The following is a 22,853-nucleotide window of genomic DNA, read 5'->3' as shown; positions in this document are numbered from 1 at the left end:
GAAAGGTAAGATAAGTACTAGTAGTACCATATACTACTACATGGATTTTACGGAAAGATAAAGATACATACGGATCCATCAATGACATCCTCATGCCCTACTGCGCCGGGTCACCAACCGACGTGTGATGAGCAGCAGCGTTGGCGGCGAGCTCAACGTGCTTCTGAACAATGTTGTCCAAGGTTGCCCTATGGGTCAAGAAGGCCAGCGACCTATCATCCTCCTCTGGCACGTAGTAGTCCTTCTGGATGATTTGCGCATAGACGTGGGTGATTATGTCGACGGTGTCTTGCCGCGCCACGCGCTGCGCGGCGAGCGCGACCTCGAGGTGGACATTCTCCGGCGCGACGGTGGGCAGTTGCAGGGCCACCAGTGCGTCGAAGAGGTTGTCACCATAGAGGCCGTTGAGGGTGGCGGGCATCTTAGATCCTAGGCGTGTGGGCTTGTGGTGTACGTCAAGGTCGTCTATGAGCTTCTTGACGACAGTGAACTTGTCGAGGAAGCCGACGAGGACCTTGTCGAACAAGGAGACGAAGTTGTCGTCTAAGCGGCCTCTCACCTTGGTGGCCTCAAGCACGACCTGGAGACGTTCCTCGGTGCCGGGCCGCAGGCCGGCATCGTGGACCATCTAGCACAGACGGCTGACGCTCGCGCTCATCACCTCCATGGGTCTAGCTTCTAGTCAACTGATCTTTCGATTGGAGTGATCACTCTTGCCCTTGGTTAGGGTGCGTAGGATTTCGTAGATTGGACTAGCGGGGAGCCTTTATATGAGAAGTGCAGACTGCGTTGAATTCACGTGCGTGTTGGCCATCTACTCCTCGGCCCTCTACAGCACCTGCCTTTGGCTATATGACAGGCAGGCCAGCCACCTGTTGGGCCCACATGTCATACAACCAAAGGTAGGTGCAGTAAATCAATGAAGCTGCGTCCCCCTCCGTGCCGGTGCAGTATAGTCATCTCACCGGACCTCTAGTTGGGGCCAAACGAGAGAACTTTGATGTTTACTGGTTTATTGGTCCCCTTTGCATTTTGTGCCAAGTTTTGACCTTTGATTTAACTAATAAAATGTTAATGCATGAAACCAAAAATGTTGTGTAATCCCAAAACACTTAGGCACGGTACATTAACTCCCTCCTCATTTCTTATTTCATGACATATCAACCAATGAGAGATGTGGGCCGTGCATGCTTTCAATGACTTGAGCCTACCAAACATGACATGCAGTGGTTAGTTCATTCCATGTAATCCTATTAATTTGCAAAAAGACATTAAGTTCTCTCGCTGATAGGAATAAAACAATACACTATGTATTTATTTACAGAGGGAGTAGTACATTTTTTATGACATGCATTACTAGATATTGCTTGTCAAATACTAAATCCAGATGGATGTGGTAGTACTACTAAATCCAGATGGTGGTGCTAGTACTAGTAGTAGTACTACCAATGTACTAGTAGCACTGTACTACTCGTTGGTTAAATTATTACGTGATGCTCCTCACAGTGAAGTGACAAGACCCTGCTCCGGAGATGACACCTGAGTATAGGCGCCATGTTCGGCATACCATAGTCAGCCTCACCATCTACAGTCACTATCATCATGGTTGTAGAGCTAGCCTGCTTACAACTTAGTCGTGTTTGACATAATTTCTTGTGCGTAGATGCCCGTGCATTGCACGGAACACCAAGATTGGGGGTGGAGACGGCGCCGATAGCGGCCATCGCGCCAGATTTTTCCATGGCCTTCTAGATGTGGTCGGGAGGAGATAAGGCTGATTGTGAGAGACAATGAGTTGTTTGTAAATAGGGAACAAGTGTGGGCATCTTTTTGCAAAACTGGAGAAGTTTGGTTTGTATGCGTCAGATCTAGATCTGACGGCTATTGGTGAAACATGGCAGGCACAACATCATCACCAACTCATGACCTCTTTGATTCGCAGGATTTTGAAAACGCGGGAATAGGACACGGCAATATTACAAGTTTCAAAATGATATTACAAATGTTAGGAGTAATGTTGCACCTACGAAGAGGGAATTACTAGGAAGTTTACGTAAGAACTTTTGTTACTTTAGGTGGATGCAGCATTATCGTACAAACTAAAATCCACCGCCCTGAGAAGTCACTAATGGGCAAATAAATTTTTGAGTCTCTAGCCACTTGATGTTTCAAAAACAAATTCAGCGTCTACGGAGACTATGTCATTTAGGCTTAGACGCTTGCAGCGATCAGCACGCCATTCATTGTTGCGCCAGAGAACGCCAAACCTCATTACCTTGAGCACACTTGCCTCCAGAACAAAGAACGTAGCCAATTTAATCTCAGATGTGCTGCCTCGGTAGTCGATCAAATCAATTTCTGTAAGATGGAGATCAAGGCATTCGATGAGATTGTTATAGTGCAGCACATTTTTCACTTTGGGTCTTTTTTATCTGCAAAAGAAGAGAACATATTGTTGGAAATATGCCCTAGAGGAAATAATAAATTAGTTATTATTATTATATTTCATTGTTCATGATAATCGTTTATTATCCATGCTAGAATTGTATTGATAGGAAACTCAGATACATGTGTGGATACATAGACAACACCATGTCCCTAGTAAGCCTCTAGTTGACTAGCTCGTTGATCAATAGATGGTTACAGTTTCCTGACCATGGACATTGGATGTCGTTGATAACGGGATCACATCATTAGGAGAATGACGTGATGGACAAGACCCAATCCTAAGCCTAGAACAAGATCGTGTAGTTCGTATGCTAAAGCTTTTCTAATGTCAAGTATCATTTCCTTAGACCATGAGATTGTGCAACTCCCGGATACCGTAGGAGTGCTTTGGGTGTGCCAAACGTCACAACGTAACTGGTGGCTATAAAGGTACACTACAGGTATCTCCAAAAGTGTCTGTTGGGTTGGCACGAATCGAGACTGGGATTTGTCACTCCATGTAAACGGAGAGGTATCTCTGGGCCCACTCGGTAGGACATCATCATAATGTGCACAATGTGACCAAGGATTTGATCACGGGATGATGTGTTACGGAACGAGTAAAGAGACTTGCCGGTAACGAGATTGAACAAGGTATCGGGATACCGACGATCAAATCTCGGGCAAGTACAATACCGCTGGACAAAGGGAATTGAATACGGGATTGATTGAATCCTCGACATCGTGGTTCATCCGATGAGATCATCGTGGAACATGTGGGAGCCAAAATGGGTATCCAGATCCTGCTGTTGGTTATTGGCCGGAGAGTTGTCTCGGTCATGTCTGCATGTCTCCCGAACCCGTAGGGTCTACACACTTAAGGTTCGGTGACGCTAGGGTTGTAGAGATATTAGTATGCGGTAACCTGAAAGTTGTTCGGAGTCCCGGATGAGATCCCGGACGTCACGAGGAGTTCCGGAATGGTCCGGAGGTAAAGATTTATATATGGGAAGTCCTATTTTGGCCACCGGAAAATGTTCGGGATTTTCGGTATTGTACCGGGAAGGTTCTAGAAGGTTCCGGAGTGGGGCCCACCTGCATGGGGGGACCCACATGAACGTGGGTAGTGGGGGAAAGGCCCCACACCCCTGGTCAAGGCGCACCAAGATCCCCCCTTAGAAGGAATATGATCATATCCCGAAGGGATAAGATCAAGATCCCTAAAAAGGGGGATAACAATCGGTGGGGAAGGGAAATGATGGGATTTCTTTCCCCCATCTTTGCCAACGCCCCAATGGACTTGGAGGGCAAGAAACCAGTCCCCTCCACCCCTATATATAGTGGGGAGGTGCATGGGAGCCGCACCCTAGCCCCTGGTGCCTCCCTCTCCCCTCGTAACACATCTCCCTCTCGCTGAGCTTGGCGAAGCCCTGCCGAGATCCCCGCTGCTTCCACCACCACGCCGTCGTGATGCTGGATCTCCATCAACCTCTCCTTCCCCCTTGTTGGATCAAGAAGGAGGAGACGTCTTCCCCAACCGTACGTGTGTTGAACGCGGAGGTGCCGTCCGTTCGGCGCTCGATCATCGGTGATTTGGATCACGACGAGCACGACTCCATCAACCCTGTTCTCTTGAACGCTTCCACTCGCGATCTACAAGGGTATGTATATGCACTCCTCTCTCTCTTTGCTAGATGACTCCATAGATTGATCTTGGTGATGCGTAGAAAATTTTAAAATTCTGCTACGTTCTCCAACAATGGCATCATGAGCTAGGTCTATGCGTAGTTTCTATGCACGAGTAGAACACAAAGTAGTTGTGGGCGTCGATTTTGTCAATTTACTTGCCGTTACTAGTCTTATCTTGATTCGGCGGCATTGTGGGATGAAGTGGCCCGGACCAACCTTACAAGTACGCTTACGTGAGACCGGTTCCACCGACTGACATGCACTAGTTGCATAAGGTGGCTGGCGGGTGTCTGTCTCTCCCACTTTAGTCGGATCGGATTCGATGAAAAGGGTCCTTATGAAGGGTAAATAGAAATTGGCATATCACGTTGTGGTTTTCGCGTAGGTAAGAAACGTTCTTGCTAGAAACCTATAGCAGCCACGTAAAAACATGCAACAACTATTAGAGGACGTCTAACTTGTTTTTGCAGCATATACCTTGTGATGTGATATGGCCAAAAGGATGTGATGAATGATATATGTGATGTATGAGATTGATCATGTTCTTGTAATAGGAATCACGACTTGCATGTCGAAGAGTATGACAACCGGCAGGAGCCATATGAGTTGTCTTAATTTATCTATGACCTGCGTGTCAACATAAACATCATGTAATTACTTTACTTTATTGCTAAAGCGTTAGCCATAGTAGTAGAAGTAATAGATGATGAGACAACTTCAAGAATACACGATGATGGAGATCATGATGATGGAGATCATGGTGTCATGCCGGTGACAACGATGATCAAGGAGCCCCGAAGATGGAGATCAGAAGGAGCAAAATGATATTGGCCATATCATGTCACTATTTGATTGCATGTGATGTTTATCATGTTTTACATCTTATTTACTTAGAACGACGGTAGCTTAAATAAGATGATCCCTCACTAAAATTTCAAGAAAAGTGTTCCCCCTAACTGTGCACCGTTGCGAAGGTTCGTTGTTTCGAAGCACCACGTGATGATCGGGTGTGATAGATTCTAACGTTCGAATACAACGGGTGTAAGCCAGATTTACACACGCAATACCCTTAGGTTTACTTGACGAGCCTAGCATGTACAGACATGGTCTCGGAACACGGAAGACCGAAAGGTCGAGCATGAGTCGTATAGAAGATACGATCAACATGAAGATGTTCACCGATGTTGACTAGTCCGTCTCACGTGATGATCGGACACGGCCTAGTTGACTCGGATCATGTTTCACTTAGACGACTAGAGGGATGTCTATCTGAGTGGGAGTTCTTTAAATAATTTGATTAGATGAACTTAATTATCATGAACATAGTCTAAATTGTCTTTGCAAATATGTTGTAGATAAATAGCCCATGTTGTAGCTCCTTGTTTTTCAATACGTTCCTAGAGAAAGACTAAGTTGAAAGATATTGTAAGCAATGATACGGACTGGGTCCGTAGTCCTAGGAGTGTCCTCACTGCTACACAGAAGGCTTACGTCTTTGATGCACCGCTCGATGTGCAAACCCCTACAACGTTGTCTGTGAATGTTTTGAACACCTGACAGACACGTCCTGATGACTAGTTGATAGTTTAGTGCACCATACTTCACGGCTTAGAATCGGGATTGCAATGACGTTTTGAAACGCCATAGAACATATGAGATGTTCCAAGAGCTGAAATTGGGATTTCAGGCTCATGCCCGTGTTGATAGGTATGAGACCTCTGACAAGTTCCTTGCCTACAAGATGGAAGAGAATAGCTCAGCTAGTGAGCATGTGCTCAGAATGTCTAGGTGCTACAATCACTTGAATCAAGTGGGAGTTAAACTTCCAGATAAGATAGTCATTGATAGAGTTCTCTAGACACTATCACTCAGCTGCTAGATCTTCGTGATGAACTATGACATGCAAGGGATGGAGATGATCCCGGAGCTGTTCGCGGTACTTAAGACCGCAAAAGTAGAAATCAAGAAGGAGCATCAAGTGTTGATGGTTTAACAGGACCACTGGTTTCAAGAAGGGAAAGGGCTAGAAGGGAAACTTCATGGATGGCAAACCAGTTGCCGCTCCAGTGAAGGAACCCAAGGTTGAACCCAAACCCGAGACTAAGTGCTTCTATTGTAAGGGGAGCGGTCACTGGTAGCAGTATTACCCCAAATGCTTGGTAGATAAGAAGGTTGGCAACTTCAACAAAGTATATACGTGTTATTAATGTGTACCTTACTAGTACTCCTGGTAGCACCTGGGTATTGGATACCGGTTCAGTTGCTATTATTGGTGACTTGAAGCAAAAGCTACGGACTAAATGGAGACTGGCTAAGGGCGAGGTGACGATGTGTGTTGGAAGTGTTTCCAAAGTTGATGAGATCACCATCGCACGCTCCATCTGCCTTCGGGATTAGTATTGAACCTAGATAAATGTTATCAGGTGTCTACGTTGAGTATGAATATGATTAGATCATGTTCATTGCAATACGGTCATTCATTTAAGTTAGAGAATAATGGTTATTCTGTTTACATGAATGATACCTTTCATGGTCATGCACCCTATGTGAATGGTTCATTGAATCTCGGTCGTGGTAATACACAGGTTCACACCAAAAGATGTAGAGTTAATAATGATAGTACCACTTTCTCGTGGCACTGCCGCTTAGGTCATATTAGCGTAAGATGCATGAAGAAACATCCATGTCGATGGATGTTTGGAGTCACTTGATTTTGAATCACTTGACACATGCGAGCCATGCCTCATGGGCAGGATGACTAAGACCCCGTTTTCAGGTACAATGAAACGGGCAAGTGACTTGTTGGAAATCATGCATGTTGATGCATGTGATCCAATGAGAATTGAAGCGTGCGGTGGATATCGCTATTTTCTCATCTTCACTGACGATTTGGGTAGATACATATCTACTTAATGAAGCACAAGTCTGAAACGTTTGAAAAGTTCAAGTGATTTCAGAGTGAAGTTAAGAATCATCATAACAATAAGATCATGTTCCTACGATCTGATCAAAAGGGGATTTTCTGAGTTATGAGTTTGGCAATCACTTAAGACATTGTGGAATTGTTTCACAGTTGAAGCCACCTGGAACACCACAAGGTAATGGTGTGTCGAGACGTCGTAATCGAACCTTATGAGATATGGTGTGATCTATGATGTCTCTTACCGATCTACCATTTTTCATTTTGAGGTTATGCGTTAGAGAGAGCTGCATTCACTTTAGATAGGACACCATCTAAGTCCGTTGAGACGACATCATATGAACATTGGTTCGGCAAGAAACCAAAGTTGTCGTTTCTTAATGTTTGGGGATGCGATGCTTAGCGCTTCAGCCGGAGAAGCTCGAACCCAAAGCGGACAAACACATCTTCATAGGATACCCAAGGGTGACAGTTGGGTATACCTTCTATCTCAGATCCGAGGGCAAATTGTTTGTTGCTAAGAACGGGTCCTTTCTCGAGAAGGAGTTTCTCTCGAAAGAATTGAGTGGGAGGAAGATAGAACTTGATGAGGTTGTCGAACCTTTACTTCAACCAGAGAGGGATGCAACACAGAAAGATGTTTTCTGTGGCGCCTACGTCTGTTGAATAGGAAGTTAATGATAGTGATCATAAAGCTTCGGATCAAGTTTCTATCGAACCTCGTAGGTCGACAAGGATATGTACTACTCCTAAGTGGTACGGTAATCCTGTCTTAGATATCAAGTTGTTAGACAACAATAAACCTACGAGCTATGGAGAAGCGATGGTGGGCACGTATTCCGACAAATGGTTAGAAGCCATGAAATCCGAGATAGGATCCATATATCAGAACAAAGTATGGACTTTGGTGGACTTGCCCGATGATCGTGAAGCCATTGAGATAAATGGATCTTTAAGAAGAAGATGGACGTGGGCGGTAATGTTACCGTCTATGAAGCTCGACTTGTGGGAAAGAGTTTTTTCACAAGTTCAAGGAGTTGACTACGATGAGAATTTCTCACCCGTAGCGATGCTTAAGTCCGTCGGAATCATGTTAGCATTAGCTGTATTTTTTGATTATGAAATCTTACAGATGGATGTCAAAAACAAGTTTTCTTACCGGTTTTCGTAAGAAAAGTTGTATATGATACAATAAAAGGTTTTGTCGATCCTAAGGATGCTAAAAGGTATGCTGGCTCCAGCAATCTTTCTATGGACTAGAGAAAGCATCTCGGAATCGGAATATATGTTTTGATGGAGTGATCAAATATTTTAGGTTTATACAATGTTTGCTAGAAACTTGTATTTACAAGAAAGTGAGTGGGAGCACTACAACATTTCTGATAAGTATATGTGGATGACATATTGTTGATTCGAAATGATGTAGAATTTTTGGAAAGCATAAATGGTTGTTTGAAGAGAGTTTTTCAAAGGAAGACCTGGATAAAGCTGCTTACATATTGGGCATCAAGATCTATAGAGATAGATCAAGACGCCTGATGATACTTTCAAAGAACACACACCTTGGCATGTTTTTGAAGGAGTTCAAAATAGATCAGTCAAAGAAGGGGTTCTTACCTAAGTTGTAAGGTGTGAAGTTGAGTAAGACTCAAAGCTTGACCACGGTAGAAGAAAGAGGAAGGACGAAGGTCGTCCCCTATGCTCTTGTCATAGGCTCTATACGGTATGCCATGCTGAGTACCGCACCCGATGTGTGCCTTGCCACATGTCTGGCAAGAGGGTACAAAGGTGATCAAGAATAAGGAAATGTTTCTCGGTTATGGAGGTGATAAAGAGTTTGACGTAAAGAGTTACGTCGATGCAAGCTTAACACCTATCCGGATAGCTCTGAGTAGAGATACCGGATACGTATAATGGAGCAACAATTTGGAATAGCTCCAAGTGGAACGTGGTAGCAGCATCTACGATATGACATAAAGTTTTGCGAAATACATAGGGATCTGAATATGGCAAGACCCGTTGACTACAACCTCTCTCACAAGCATAACATGATCAAACCCAGAACTCATTGAGTATTAATCACATTGTGATGTGAACTAGATTAGTGACTCTAGTAAACTCTTTGGATGTTGGTCACATGGCGATGTGACCTGTGAGTGTTAATCACATGGTGATGTGAACTAGATTATTGACTCTAGTGCAAGTGGGAGACTGTTGGAAATATGCCCTAGAGGCAATAATAAATTAGTTATTATTATTATATTTCATTGTTCATGATAATCGTTTATTATCCATGCTAGAATTGTATTGATAGGAAACTCAGATACATGTGTGGATACATAGACAATACCATGTCCCTAGTAAGCCTCTAGTTGACTAGCTCGTTGATCAATAGATGGTTACAGTTTCCTGACCATGGACATTGGATGTCGTTGATAACGGGATCACATCATTAGGAGAATGATGTGATGGACAAGACCCAATCCTAAGCCTAGCACAAGATCATGTAGTTCGTATGCTAAAGCTTTTCTAATGTCAAGTATCATTTCCTTAGACCATGAGATTGTGCAACTCCCGGATACCGTAGGAGTGCTTTGGGTGTGCCAAACGTCACAACGTAACTGGGTGGCTATAAAGGTACACTACAGGTATCTCCAAAAGTGTCTGTTGGGTTGCCACGAATCAAGACTGGATTTGTCACTCCGTGTAAACGGAGAGGTATCTCTGGGCCCACTCGGTAGGACATCATCATAATGTGCACAATGTGACCAAGGAGTTGATCACGGGATGATGTGTTACGGAACGAGTAAAGAGACTTGCTGGTAACGAGATTGAACAAGGTATCGGGATACCGACGATCGAATCTCGGGCAAGTACAATACCGCTGGACAAAGGGAATTGAATACGGGATTGATTGAATCCTCGACATCGTGGTTCATCCGATGAGATCATCATGGAACATGTGGGAGCCAACATGGGTATCCAGATCCCGCTGTTGGTTATTGGCCGGAGAGTTGTCTCGGTCATGTCTGCATGTCTCCCGAACCCGTAGGGTCTACACAGTTAAGGTTCGGTGACGCTAGGGTTGTAGAGATATTAGTATGCGGTAACCCGAAAGTTATTCGGAGTCCCAGATGAGATCCCGGACGTCACGAGGAGTTCCGGAATGGTCCGGAGGTAAATATTTATATATGGGAAGTCCTATTTTGGCCACCGGAAAATGTTCGGGATTTTCGGTATTGTACCGGGAAGGTTCTAGAAGGTTCCGGAGTAGGGCCCACCTGCATGGGGGGACCCACATGAACGTGGGTAGTGGGGGAAAGGCCCCACACCCCTGGTCAAGGTGCACCAAGATCCCCCCTTAGAAGGAATATGATCATATCCCGAAGGGATAAGATCAAGATCCCTAAAAAGGGGGGATAACAATCGGTGGGGAAGGGAAATGATGGGATTTCTTTCCCCCATCTTTGCCAACGCCCCAATGGACTTGGAGGGCAAGAAACCAGCCCCATCCACCCCTATATATAGTGGGGAGGTGCATGGGAGCCGCACCCTAGCCCCTGGCGCCTCCCTCTCCCCTCGTAACACCTCTCCCTCTCGCTGAGCTTGGCGAAGCCCTGCCGAGATCCCCGCTGCTTCCACCACCACGCCGTCGTGATGCTGGATCTCCATCAACCTCTCCTTCCCCCTTGCTGGATCAAGAAGGAAGAGATGTCTTCCCCAACCGTACATGTGTTGAACGCGGAGGTGCCGTCCGTTCGGCGCTCGGTCATCGGTGATTTGGATCACGACAAGTACGACTCCATCAACCCCGTTCTCTTGAACGCTTCCGCTCGTGATCTACAAGGGTATGTAGATGCACTCCTCTCTCTCGTTGCTAGATGACTCCATAGATTGATCTTGGTGATGCGTAGAAAATTTTAAAATTCTGCTACGTTCCCCAACACATATTAGAGCAGTTGGCTGTATAAGATTGTCGTGTCATCAAGAGGTACCAATATCATTCGCTCATACGATAGGGTTGGCTGGCTAGTGATATATTTTCACTCTCTCTCTCTCTCTCTCTCTTTCTCTTTCCTCTCATTTACCTAAGAGCACGTGAAGAGCTTGGGCATTTGTTGCCTTCCACTATGTGGCCGATGCCATATTTCTCAAAAGTATGCCACATAATACGCATCGATGTCAAATCAAAAGATTTTGGCACAGCTCTCGCGATGTAAGAGAGTTGGCACCGCTGTGCACACAGACCCACATGTATAAACAAATCAATCAAACCAACGACACCAGCCTCCACTACAAAAAAACACACTTCCGTGATGATACGTGTTTGTCACAGTAGGTCGCATTTTTTGTCATGCATGTACATCCTTGACAAATTTATGACAGAATCAAGATAGTCATATCTGTGCTATCGTAGAAGTGTTCCATGACATTACCAAAATTATTATCACGGAAGTGTCCACTTCCATGACGATAAATCGTGCGTCACAGAAGTGCTTTCGTCAAGGGTGACCGACACGTGGCATACACCGTAACGGAACGCCGTTAAGCTATCGGGTCGGGTTTTGGATCTGATAACCCGTTAACAGCCCCGACCAATGGGGATTTTCCACTTGTAAAATCATCATTGGCTGGAGGAAACACGTGTCAGCTCATTGTCGGGACAGATGTCATCCACTCATTGGACAGAAGGTGCCTATGATACGTTGACACGTGGCACGGCCCAACAGAGGCCCATTCCTGTGAAAAGGCCGGCCCGTTTGACTTGGTCAAAAGGTGGCGGCCCGGCCCATGGAAAGCCTGTTAACGGCATGTTCGCATATAGCCCATTTATAGCCCGCTAACCCAAGGCCCGTTACGCCCTATCCGAATTAGGCCCAGTAGCGTCATCTGGGCCATCCAATATGATTCCAGCCCATTTTCACTTCTGGCCCATGTATGGCCCATGACGTCTTTCGGCCCATATGGGGCCCTATGTAACTCTTGGCCTATTAACGGCCCGTGGTGAAACTGGCCCGTAATGAACAGTGTATCACTTTACACCCATTAACGGCCCGTGGTGCAACTAGCTCGTAATGAATAGTGTATCACTTTATACCCATTAACGGCCAGTTATTCCGTTGGGCCGTCTCCAGCCCATGTTATCTTTCGGCCTTCTCAGAGCCCATTTATTCTTGGGCTCATTTCTAGCATTCGTTTACTTACGGCCCTTTACTGTCATTTTCTGCTTGTGGGCCAAATTCAGCCCGTGGTTACAGTCGGCCCGTTTGTGGTCCGTTAATATGTTGGAACATTTTCATAGCGTCATCAAATACAGCCTATTAACGATGGCCTGTTATGGTCGGCCCATGAACTGACGATTCCAACTCTAGCCCGTTTACGGCCAGAATGCGGTCTGTTTGGCCCATGTTTGGCCAATCGATCATACGGCCCGTATAAGGCCCATTGATGATATGGCCCGTAGAAGGCCCATTGTTTCTATGGCTCGTAGAAGGCCCACTGTTTCTACGGCCCGTAGAAGGCCCACTGTTTATATGGCCCATAGAAGGCCCACTGTTTCTACGGCCCGTAGGAGGCCCAGTGTCACTACAGTAAATATTAGCCCATGGTTATTGTGGCCTAGTTTTTAAAAATAGGTTATTGCAGCCACTAGCAAACCGCAGAAAAAGAACTGCCCTGACTACAAGCAAACAAATAAACAAGACAACAAGGAAATAAATAAGCAAGCAACTTACACTAGGCTATAACGGCTCTTACACATATTACATCCACTGGGCATCAAAGTTCGCCACCAGTGCAAATATAGGGAACACAACAGCATATAAACGTCGCAGCAAAACAAGTCCAGAACTGAAACCACTTCAGAAGAGCTCAAGAAACAATATCCTGGGTACCCATAATGCTGGCAAGATGCTTAGCAAGCTTATTAACTTTCTCTTGTTTGGCGCTTAAGTCCTCCAGCACTTGTTGTTACACCAGAAAGTATGCATCTGAATTCTGCAGGGACTTCCTCAGTCCTTCTGCTTCCTGTCGCATTGTCACATCCCTAGTTCTGGTATGAACCTAGGCTTTCTCTGTGCATCATGTTTAAATTTCAAATGAAATTGAAATGGGGATGTTTAAAACCCTAGCACCAAAGCAAATTCAAATAGGTTCAACTTTAAAATGGATTTTCAATGAACCCAAAATGCTATTCAAAAATGTTCATGCTCTTTGGATAATGTTGGGAACAACAACCAGAGGTGATGCACATTTTTACTACACATTTTGGATTTTTGAATCAATGCATAAATATTTGATTTGGAGCTGTTTAAATTATATAAATATTTTAATGGCTCCAAAAATGTTGAGAATTGGTAAGGGCCTCTGGAATATTATATCTAGATGCCACAAATATTTTCAGCATTTATGGAAGTGTTTTAACATTTCTTTTGGATATAAAACAAATGTCAGAAATAGAAAAAGAAAACAGGAAATAGGAAAACACTTACCTCACGCTTACCTGGCGCCCCACCATGGCCCAATAGTGGCCCGGCCCAACTGGTCGTTGCCAGTCATCTCCCTCGCCAGGAGGCAGCGGTGAAAGGGAGCACGGTGAGTGTGCATGCCCGCCAGGCAGCTGCTTGCTGCCTCCTCTCCCTCCTCGGCGCTGTCCACCCCCTGAGAGCTCCACCGAGCCCCCCTGGTCTCTCTCCATTCTCCCCGAGCTCCTCCCCATCCTCTGTCTCGCTCTCCCCCTCTGTCCCGAGCGCAGCGGAGAGCACCGCCGTGCGCCACCGCGGCCACTGGCCCCCCTCGCCTTGCGGATGCATCCAGAAGAACCGACGTCCTCTCCTGAATCGTATACACCAACCAGTTCGACCGCGGGAGCCCTGCAGCGTCGTCCTCAAGCTCATCTTCAACCTCCGGCCGCCGGCAACCTCATCGTCGATCCGCCGCCGTCCATGCTTCCCCGAGCTCGCTGACCTTCCCTGCGTGATCCCTGTGAGCCCCTGAACCGATTCCCCCTCTCCTTTTCCTTGTACGGCCGTTGTAGTCATCATATCCGTCGAGCCCAAAGCCCACCGCCGCCATCCATGGCGCCACCATGGTAACCGCGGCCACAAACTCGCACTTGAGCACTGCCGTGAGCTCAGCGGGTCCCCACGAACCCAACGCCGCCGCTCAAAGTTCCTGACTTGCACCACAGCATCCCGCGCCGCTCGGGGCCGAACTCCGGTGCCGCCGTGAGCTCCATTCCGGTGAACTCCGGCCACCCCAGCCCCTCTCGTGTGCTTCCCTGGATGCGGCGCACGCCCAGCTCCACGCGGAGCCCCTCCGCCGTCCTTTTGGTCGCCTGAGGGCGAAACCCGAGCCTCCGCCGTGCGTGCTGTCGCCGGCGACGAGCCGCCGGCGTGTTGGGCCTTTAACCAGGGGTTTGACCTCCCCTGGGTCAGTGACATGTGGGCCCCGGCCCTGTTAAGTTTTAGTTAGGATTAGTTTAACAACTAATTAAACCTTGTTTAGCTAATTGGGTCACTGACGCGTGGGCCCAACCCCATTAACTAAACCAGTTTAGGTTTATTTTAAATTAGGATTAACCACAGACACTGACGTGTGGACCCCACATGTCAGGTTTGACCTGGTCAGCCGCCTTTGACCTGCTGACGTAAGCATGACGCTGTGCTGACGCATTATATCATTTTCTGGTATTAATTTAAATCAGGAAATTCCAGAAAATAGTTAAAACCTCTAAAAATCATAGTAATTCAACCGTAACTCCAAATCAAATAAATTATATATGAAAAATTATCAGAAAAATGCAAGGAATCCATTTATGCCAGTTTCATGCATGAAAAACCAACTTATACTTGCTGTATAAGTGAAAACGTAATAATGGCATGTTATATATTTAACTTGGGGTTTGCATATGAACCCTTGGTACATATGGACTTCAACCAAATTGATGCTAGATGCATTAGGGCAAATCATAGCATCTTTGAAATGTCATCTTCATGCATCATATTGTTGCATATGGTTGTTTATTGATTGCCGGCACCGTCCCCTCTCGATAGGTTCTACTCTGGAAGGTGTCCCGAGTACCTGTCTGAGGAGCAGTGCTTCTTCATGGATCTATCAGGCAAGCAAACCCCCTTGAGCATAGCGATAAATCCCACTCTCTCGCTCCTGCTCCTTTTACTGCAATAGGACAACAATGATTCAAAACTGCTACTTTCTGCTGCGGTAGCTGAACCCATTCCTCTGCATGACCTGTCATTGCCACAGTAAATAGTTGAAACCCACTAGCATGAGTAGGAGTTGCTTGAGCCTTGATGTGCCTGCTCATCCATGCTTGTTTTTCTTTATGCCAGCTATGCTTAGAGTTGAGTCAGGTCTGATTCATTGGGAATGAATCGGAGTGGTGAACACGTCCTACCGGTAAAGGCTAAGTGTGTGAACACGTTTTGGTAAAGGTAGCGATGAGAGGCCATGTAGGAGTACATGGTGGGTTGTCTCATTGGAACCGTCCTTAAGCACTGAGTTCTGCGTATGTTATCCAAGTCCAGTTACTACCACACATTGGGTTCCGGTTATCCGGCCCCTCTCGGCTTATTAATCCGCTTGATCTCTGTCCAGGAGTTGCAACTAGTTTCTGGCGTTTGTAGGTAGTGCTATTTGTCTACCAGGTGGTGTCCGACGGGACGGGCTTGGGACAGACTAGGCACCGTGGCACGGTGTACCAAGTGGCACCCGGATGGTGGGCTTGGGAACCCTGCACACATCGTTTGGGGCCGTGAGTGACACCCCGGCCGGATCTCCTTGCGGATGGAACCCGAATGGGCGATAAACCTGGACGAGAGACTTGTGTGGTTAGTTAGGTCGTGGCCGACACCCTCGCCCGGCTTCCGCTTGAAGGTTGCCGAGGTACATGACGTGTACAGGGCTATAAGTGGCGAGAGCGTGTGTGAAGAAGTACACCCCTGCAGGGTCAACATTATCTATTCGAATAGCCGTTTTCCTCGGATATGGAAACTTGGAGGACTTATGTAGTACGTAGACAACTTGAAGTGGATACTCTAAAATCCGCAAGATAAGCGTGAGTGCTATGGATGGCCTTCTCGTAGGAAGACGGGAACGGATCCATAGTGGAGTATTGATATGGTGAACATGTGGACTCGTGTGCGTCTTCTCACCTCAAAGAAGTTTCTGATACTCATAGTATAGATTAGCCACTGAGTCAAAGCTGGCTTGCTGCTGTTAAAACTTCACCACCCCCTTTGTTGATAATGTTGCATATGTAGATAGTTCTGATGTAAGACTTGCTGAGTACCTTTGTACTCACGTTTGCTTATTTATGTTTTGCAGTTGGTTACACTAGTGACTTCGACGAGTAGCTTGTATCCCAGCTACGATCTTGTACCCTTGGGAGGGTCGTGTATAGTCAGGCTTCCTAGTCTTTTCCTTTTGTAGTTGTCTGTACTCAGACATGTAATGCTTCCGTTGCTTGTATGCTCTGAATGATGGGTCATGAGACCCCTATTTGTATTGATACTATGTGGCTCTTTTGGGCCTTTATCTATATGAGTTTGAGTTATGTTGTGATGCCATGTTGTACAGCACATACTTGCATGTTATGCGTACGTGTAACGTGTATTGCTATGTGTGGGATCCGACAACCTAGTGGTTTACCTCTGGTAGCCTCTCTGATGAGGAAATGCAGTCTTGTGCTTCCATGAGCCATAGTAGTCCGCTACAGCCCGGTTCACCGGAGTCCTGCTAGCCCAGCACTACTGCTCCGGAACACTTGACTGGCCGGCATGTGATTCACTTTGTTCCTGTGTCTGTCCCTTTGGGGAAATGTCACGCGGTGACATCCGGAGTCCTGCCTAGCCTGCTATAGCCCGGCTTCCCGGAGTCTTGTTAGCCCAGTGCTACAGCCCGGATTCATACACTGTTGACCGACATGCTCGAGGTTGACTCATGTATGCCTGTCCCTGTAAGTTAGTGCTATTTTGGGTTCACGACTAGTCATGTCGGCCCGGGTTCTCTATCATATGGATGCTAGCGACACAATCATATACGTGAGCCAAAAGGCGCAAACAGTCCCGGGCCAGGTAAGGTGGCACCCGTGGGAATACCGTGCGTGAGGCCGCAAAGTGATATGAAGTGTTACATGCTAGATCGGTGTGACTTAGGATCGGGGTCCCGACAGCGTTGGTATCAGAGCCTGACTGACTGTAGGATTACCAAGCCAAACTGGTCGAAGTTGAGTCTAGAAATGCTTTAGTTATATAAGGGAATTGATTGTGGAAGGGAACGTAAGGCTCTTTTTACTCCTTTACCTCATGTCATTCTTTCTGAGTCAGCCTCTTCTTTTCCACGAGGGTTAAGGCCTAGGCTTCTCCACTATCTCTCAGGATGACGTGTTACTAAACCGTAAAGTCTTAGGATTGTTGGGTTGTGTCTCCTTACGGTTCTGCTACTTCCGTGTGTTCTCAGTTTGACCCAGAACCTTGATATTATGATGCTGATTGATTATGCTATTCCTATGATGAATGTCTCAAAATCCTTTTGAGCATTTACAACCGTTATGCTGCCGAAATTGTCCTAGGATTTCAAGAATTTCCAATGCTTTTGCATTACATTCCGCATCCCTATGTCGATGCTAATTCCATCCTTGTTTCCTTGGTTTCTGTGCCAGGATGTCGTCTGCTAACCGAGGTTCAGTTGCTCATAGCAAGAACTACGGAGATGGTAGGGATGAGGATCCTCCTGACCAGCCTTTGATGGCAGAGTTCTTGTTAGCGTCCGAGAGGAACAAGCGTGAGACTAACCGCTTGCTGGCGCAAATTGAGCAGGACACTGCACATCAGCGTAAGAAGTTGGTTTCTATCACCGACTTCATTGGTCTGAAACCACCCACCTTCCATCATTCCATTGAGCCACTCGATGCGGATGACTGGCTCCGGAGCATCACTCACAAGTTGCTTTCTGCGAACGTGGTTGAAGGTGACAAGGTCACCTATGCTACCTATCACCTGGAAGGTCCTGCTAGTATTTGGTGGCAGAGCTATGAGGCTATGCTTCCAGCTGGCCAGATTCCTACCTGGAAGGATTTCACCGAGGCTTTTCGTGAGCACCACATTCCTCAGGCTCTCATTGACCGCAAGAGTGAAGAGTTCTGTAGTTTTACCCAGGGTAAGCTGCCTGTTGATGCTTACAGTAGAGAGTTTGGAAACCTCGCCTGCTATGCTACAGAAGAAGTGTCCGCGGACACTAAGAAGCAGGCTAGGTTCTGGAAGGGTCTCAACCCTAAGTTGCGTCATGATCTCCATCTGCATCATTGTGATACTTTCCAGGCCCTTGTGAACAAGGCCATTAATGCATAGACAGCTCAACTCACTTACAAGGAGTCTCGTAAGCACAACCGTGATCTGGGTTCTTCCTCCCGCTCTGGCTCTCAGAAGCGACGGATTTGGATTCCGAACTCAGCTCTTCCACCTCGATATGCACCGAGGACATCCTATGTGGCGCCTCACCCAACCCAGCAACGTGCTCCACCCAGGCCTATTAGTGGACCACTTGCCAATGTAGGTCCACGTCCTACCTCAGGAACTTGCTTCACCTGCAGAGAACCGGGGCACTATGCACGTGACTACCCTCAGTCCAGTTATACTCCACCCCAGTCTGTGAGGTCTGTTGGCCGTGAAAAGCCATCAGGCAAGATGATCAGTACCAAGCCAGCCTCCATTGAACGAGCATGTGTGCACCATGTCTCAGCTACAGAAGCTCAAGATGATCCCGACGTCGTACTGGGTATGCTTCTTGTCAATTGTCACCCAGCTTCAGTTCTGTTCGATACTGGAGCATCCCACTCCTTCATATCCGAAGGTTACGCTCGGTTGCATGACATGTCATTTTGTGATATGCCAACTCCACTAATAATCTAGACTCCTGATTCCAAATGGCAAACCTCCAAGGTAAGCCATGGTAATGAAATCCTTGTTGACAGACTGGTATTCCTTGCTTCTTTGATATCTCTCAACTCCGCAGATATTAACATCATCTTGGGTATGGACTGGATGACAGCTCATCATGCCAAGATCGATTGTTACACCAGATCTGTTCAACTTACACATCCATCTAGCAAAATAGTCACTGTCTCCACTAGAGTTGCAAGGCGTCAACTCTATTCTCTTAATGCCAGCCCTCTTCCAAACCTTGAAGATATTCCAGTAGTCCGTGACTTCCCGGATGTTTTTCCAGAAGAACTGCCAGGTGTCCCACCTGACAGAGATGTAGAGTTTGTCATAGAACTTATCCCAGGAACTGTTCCAATCTCTAGGAGACCATACAAGATGGCACCTTTGGAGTTAGCCGAGCTTAAGAAACAACTTGATGAGTCCTTGCAAAAGGGTTTCATCCGTCCTAGTTCTTCTCCCTGGGCTTGCCCCGTTCTCTTCGTCAAGAAGAAGGATGGTACGGATCGGATGGTTGTAGATGATCGTCCCGTTAATTTGGTCACGATAAAGAACAAGTATCCACTCCCCAGGATCAACGACCTGTATGATCAGCTCGCTGGATCCTCGGTCTTTTCCAAGATGGATTTGAGGTTAGGCTACCACCAAATCAAGATCAGAAATGGGGACATCCCCAAAACGGCCTTTGTCACTCGTTATGGTCAATACGAGTACACCGTGATGTCTTTCGGCCTAACCAATGCTCCAGCTACTTTCTCCCGCTTGATGAACTCGATCTTTATGGAATACTTAGATAAGTTCGTCGTGGTTTACCTCGATGATATTCTTATTTACTCGAAGAACGATGAAGAGCATGCCGAACATCTTAGGCTTGTGTTAGAAAAACTCAGAGAGCACCGCCTTTATGCCAAGTTCTCCAAGTGTGAATTTTGGTTGCCAGAAGTGACCTATCTAGGCCACGTGATCTCCGGTAAGGGCATTGCTGTCAATCCCGAGAGAGTCAAAGCCGTTCTCAATTGGACTCCACCCGAATCGGTCAAACAAGTTAGGAGTTTCCTTGGTCTAGCCAGTTATTGTCGCCGCTTCGTTGAAAACTTCTCCAAAGTGGCCAAACCCCTCACGGAGCTTCTCAAGAAAGATAAAAGGTTTGAGTGGACCCCACAGTGTGAGCACAGTTTTCAGGAACTGAAAAGACGCCTGACTTCTGCACCCATACTCGTGCCACCGGATTTCACCAAAGACTTTGTTATCTATTGCGACGCTTCGCGTCAAGGACTAGGTTGCATTCTTATGCAGGATCGTCATGTGATTGCCTATGCATCTCGACAGTTGCATCCACATGAGGAAAATTATCCTACACATGATCTGGATCTTGCAGCCGTAGTCTATGCACTTAAGACTTGGCGTCATTACCTTCTTGGTAAACGTTGCGAAATCTACACTGACCATCAGAGTCTCAAGTATATCTTCACCCAACCGGATCTGAATCTTAGACAGAGACGTTGGTTGGAGTTGATCTCGGATTACGACTTAGGAATCACCTACACCCCAGGTAAAGCCAATGTCATGGCTGATGCTTTGAGTCGTAAATCCTATTGCAACAACCTCATGTTGCAACAATGTCAACCACCCCTCCATGAGGAATTCTGTAAGCTTAACCTTCACATAGCTCCTCGTGGTTCCCTTTCTACCTTGGTGGCGAAACCTACCCTTACGGATCAGATCATAGAGGCTCAGAAGCATGATACAGGAATCTCCCGGATTAAGAAAAATATTTCCAAGGGAGTTGCTCGCTGTTTCTCAATGGATGAACGAGGTGTTGTTTACTTTGGAAACCGTTTGGTGGTTCCCAAATGTCAATAGATGCAGCAACTGATCCTTAAGGAGGCCCATGAATCCCCTCTCACGATTCATCCCGGTAGTACAAAGATGTATCAGGACCTACGCCAGAGGTTTGGTGGACTAGGATGAAGAGAGAAATCGCTCAGTTTATTGCCAACTGTGACGTTTGTCGTCGCGTTAAGGCAGAGCATCAGAGACCTGCTGGCACCCTTCAACCTTTAGCTATTCCCGAGTGGAAATGGGACAAAGTTGGTATGGACTTCTTCACCGGCTTTCCCAGGACCAAGAAAGGAAATAATGCTATCTTCATAGTCATTGATCGTCTCTCCAAAGTGGCTCACTTCCTACCTGTTCGAGAGAGTATCACTGCTAGTCATCTCGCTGACTTATATATTTCCCGAATAGTGTCACTCCATGGTGTTCCACTAGAGATCAATTCAGACTGTGGCAGTCTTTTCACCTCTCATTTCTGGGAAAGTTTCCAGAATGCCATGGGCACCCATCTTTCTTTCAGTACCACTTTCCACCCTCAGTCAAGTGGTCAGGTGGAAAGGGTCAACCAAATTCTCGAAGACATGCTTAGAGCTTGCGTTATCTCATTTGGTATGGATTGGGAGAAATGTCTTCCCTTTGCCGAGTTTGCTTATAACAATAGCTATCAATCCAGTCTTAAGAAAGCACCCTTCAAAATTCTGTATGGATGAAGATGTCGAACACCTTTGAACTGGTCAGAAACCGGTGAAAGACAACTCTTTGGACCGGATATGATCCAGGAGGCAGAAGAGCAAGTTCGCATCATTCGTGAAAATTTGAAAACAGCCCAATCTCGTCAAAAGAGCCAGTATGACCGTCGTCATAAGGAAGTGGCTTACGAAGTTGACGACAAGGCTTACCTTCGGGTTACTCCTTTGAAGGGTACCCATCGTTTCGGTATGAAGGGCAAGTTGGCTCCTCGTTACATTGGTCCTTTTCGCATTCTCGCTAAACGAGGAGAGGTTGCCTACCAGTTGGAACTACCCCCACATCTTTCTCAAGTTCATGATGTCTTCCACGTCTCTCAACTCAGGCGTTGCTTCTCGGATCCCATCCGCGGAGTGGACCACGAAACGCTTGATCTCCAAGATAACCTCACTTATCGAGAGTACCCCGTTCGCAGTCTGGATCAAGCAGAGTGTGTCACTCGACGTCATAACATCAAGTTTCTCAAGGTTCAATGGTCTCATCATTCCGAGAGAGAAGCTACTTGGGAGTGAGAAGATCGTCTTCGACTTGAGTACCCCGCTTTCTTTCCGCCAACTCCTGAATCTCGGGGCGAGATTTTTTCGAGTGGGGGCGAGTTGTCACATCCCTAGTTCTGGTATGATCCTAGGCTTGCTCTGTGCATCATGTTTAAATTTCAAATGAAATTGAAATGGGGATGTTTCAAACCCTAGCACCAAAGCAAATTCAAATAGGTTCAACTTTAAAATGGATTTTCAATGAACCCAAAATGCTATTCAAAAATGTTCATGCTCTTTGGATAATGTTGGGAACAACAACCAGAGGTGATGCACATTTTTACTACACATTTTGGATTTTTGAATCAATGCATAAATATTTGATTTGGAGCTGTTTAAATTATATAAATATTTTAATGGCTCCAAAAATGTTGGGAATTGGTAAGGGCCTCTGAAATATTATATCTAGATGCCACAAATATTTTCAGCATTTATGGAAGTGTTTTAAAATTTCTTTTGGATATAAAACAAATGTCAGAAATAGAAAAAGAAAACAGGAAATAGGAAAACACTTACCTCACGCTTACCTGGCACCCCACCACGGCCCAATAGTGGCCCGGCCCAACTAGCCGTTGCCAGTCGTCTCCCTCGCCAGGAGGCAGCAGCGAAAGGGAGAAGGGCGAGCGTGCATGCCCGCCAGGCAGCTGCTTGCTGCCTCCTCTCCCTCCTCGGCACTGTCCACCCCCCGAGAGCTCCACCGAGCCCCCCTGGTCTCTCTCCATTCTCCCCGAGCTCCTC

Source organism: Triticum urartu, chromosome 2A, assembly GCF_056163025.1.
Source record: "Triticum urartu cultivar PI428250 chromosome 2A, HENAU_Tu73, whole genome shotgun sequence".
NCBI lineage: Eukaryota > Viridiplantae > Streptophyta > Magnoliopsida > Poales > Poaceae > Triticum > Triticum urartu.
Note: the sequence above shows the minus strand (reverse complement) of the source record.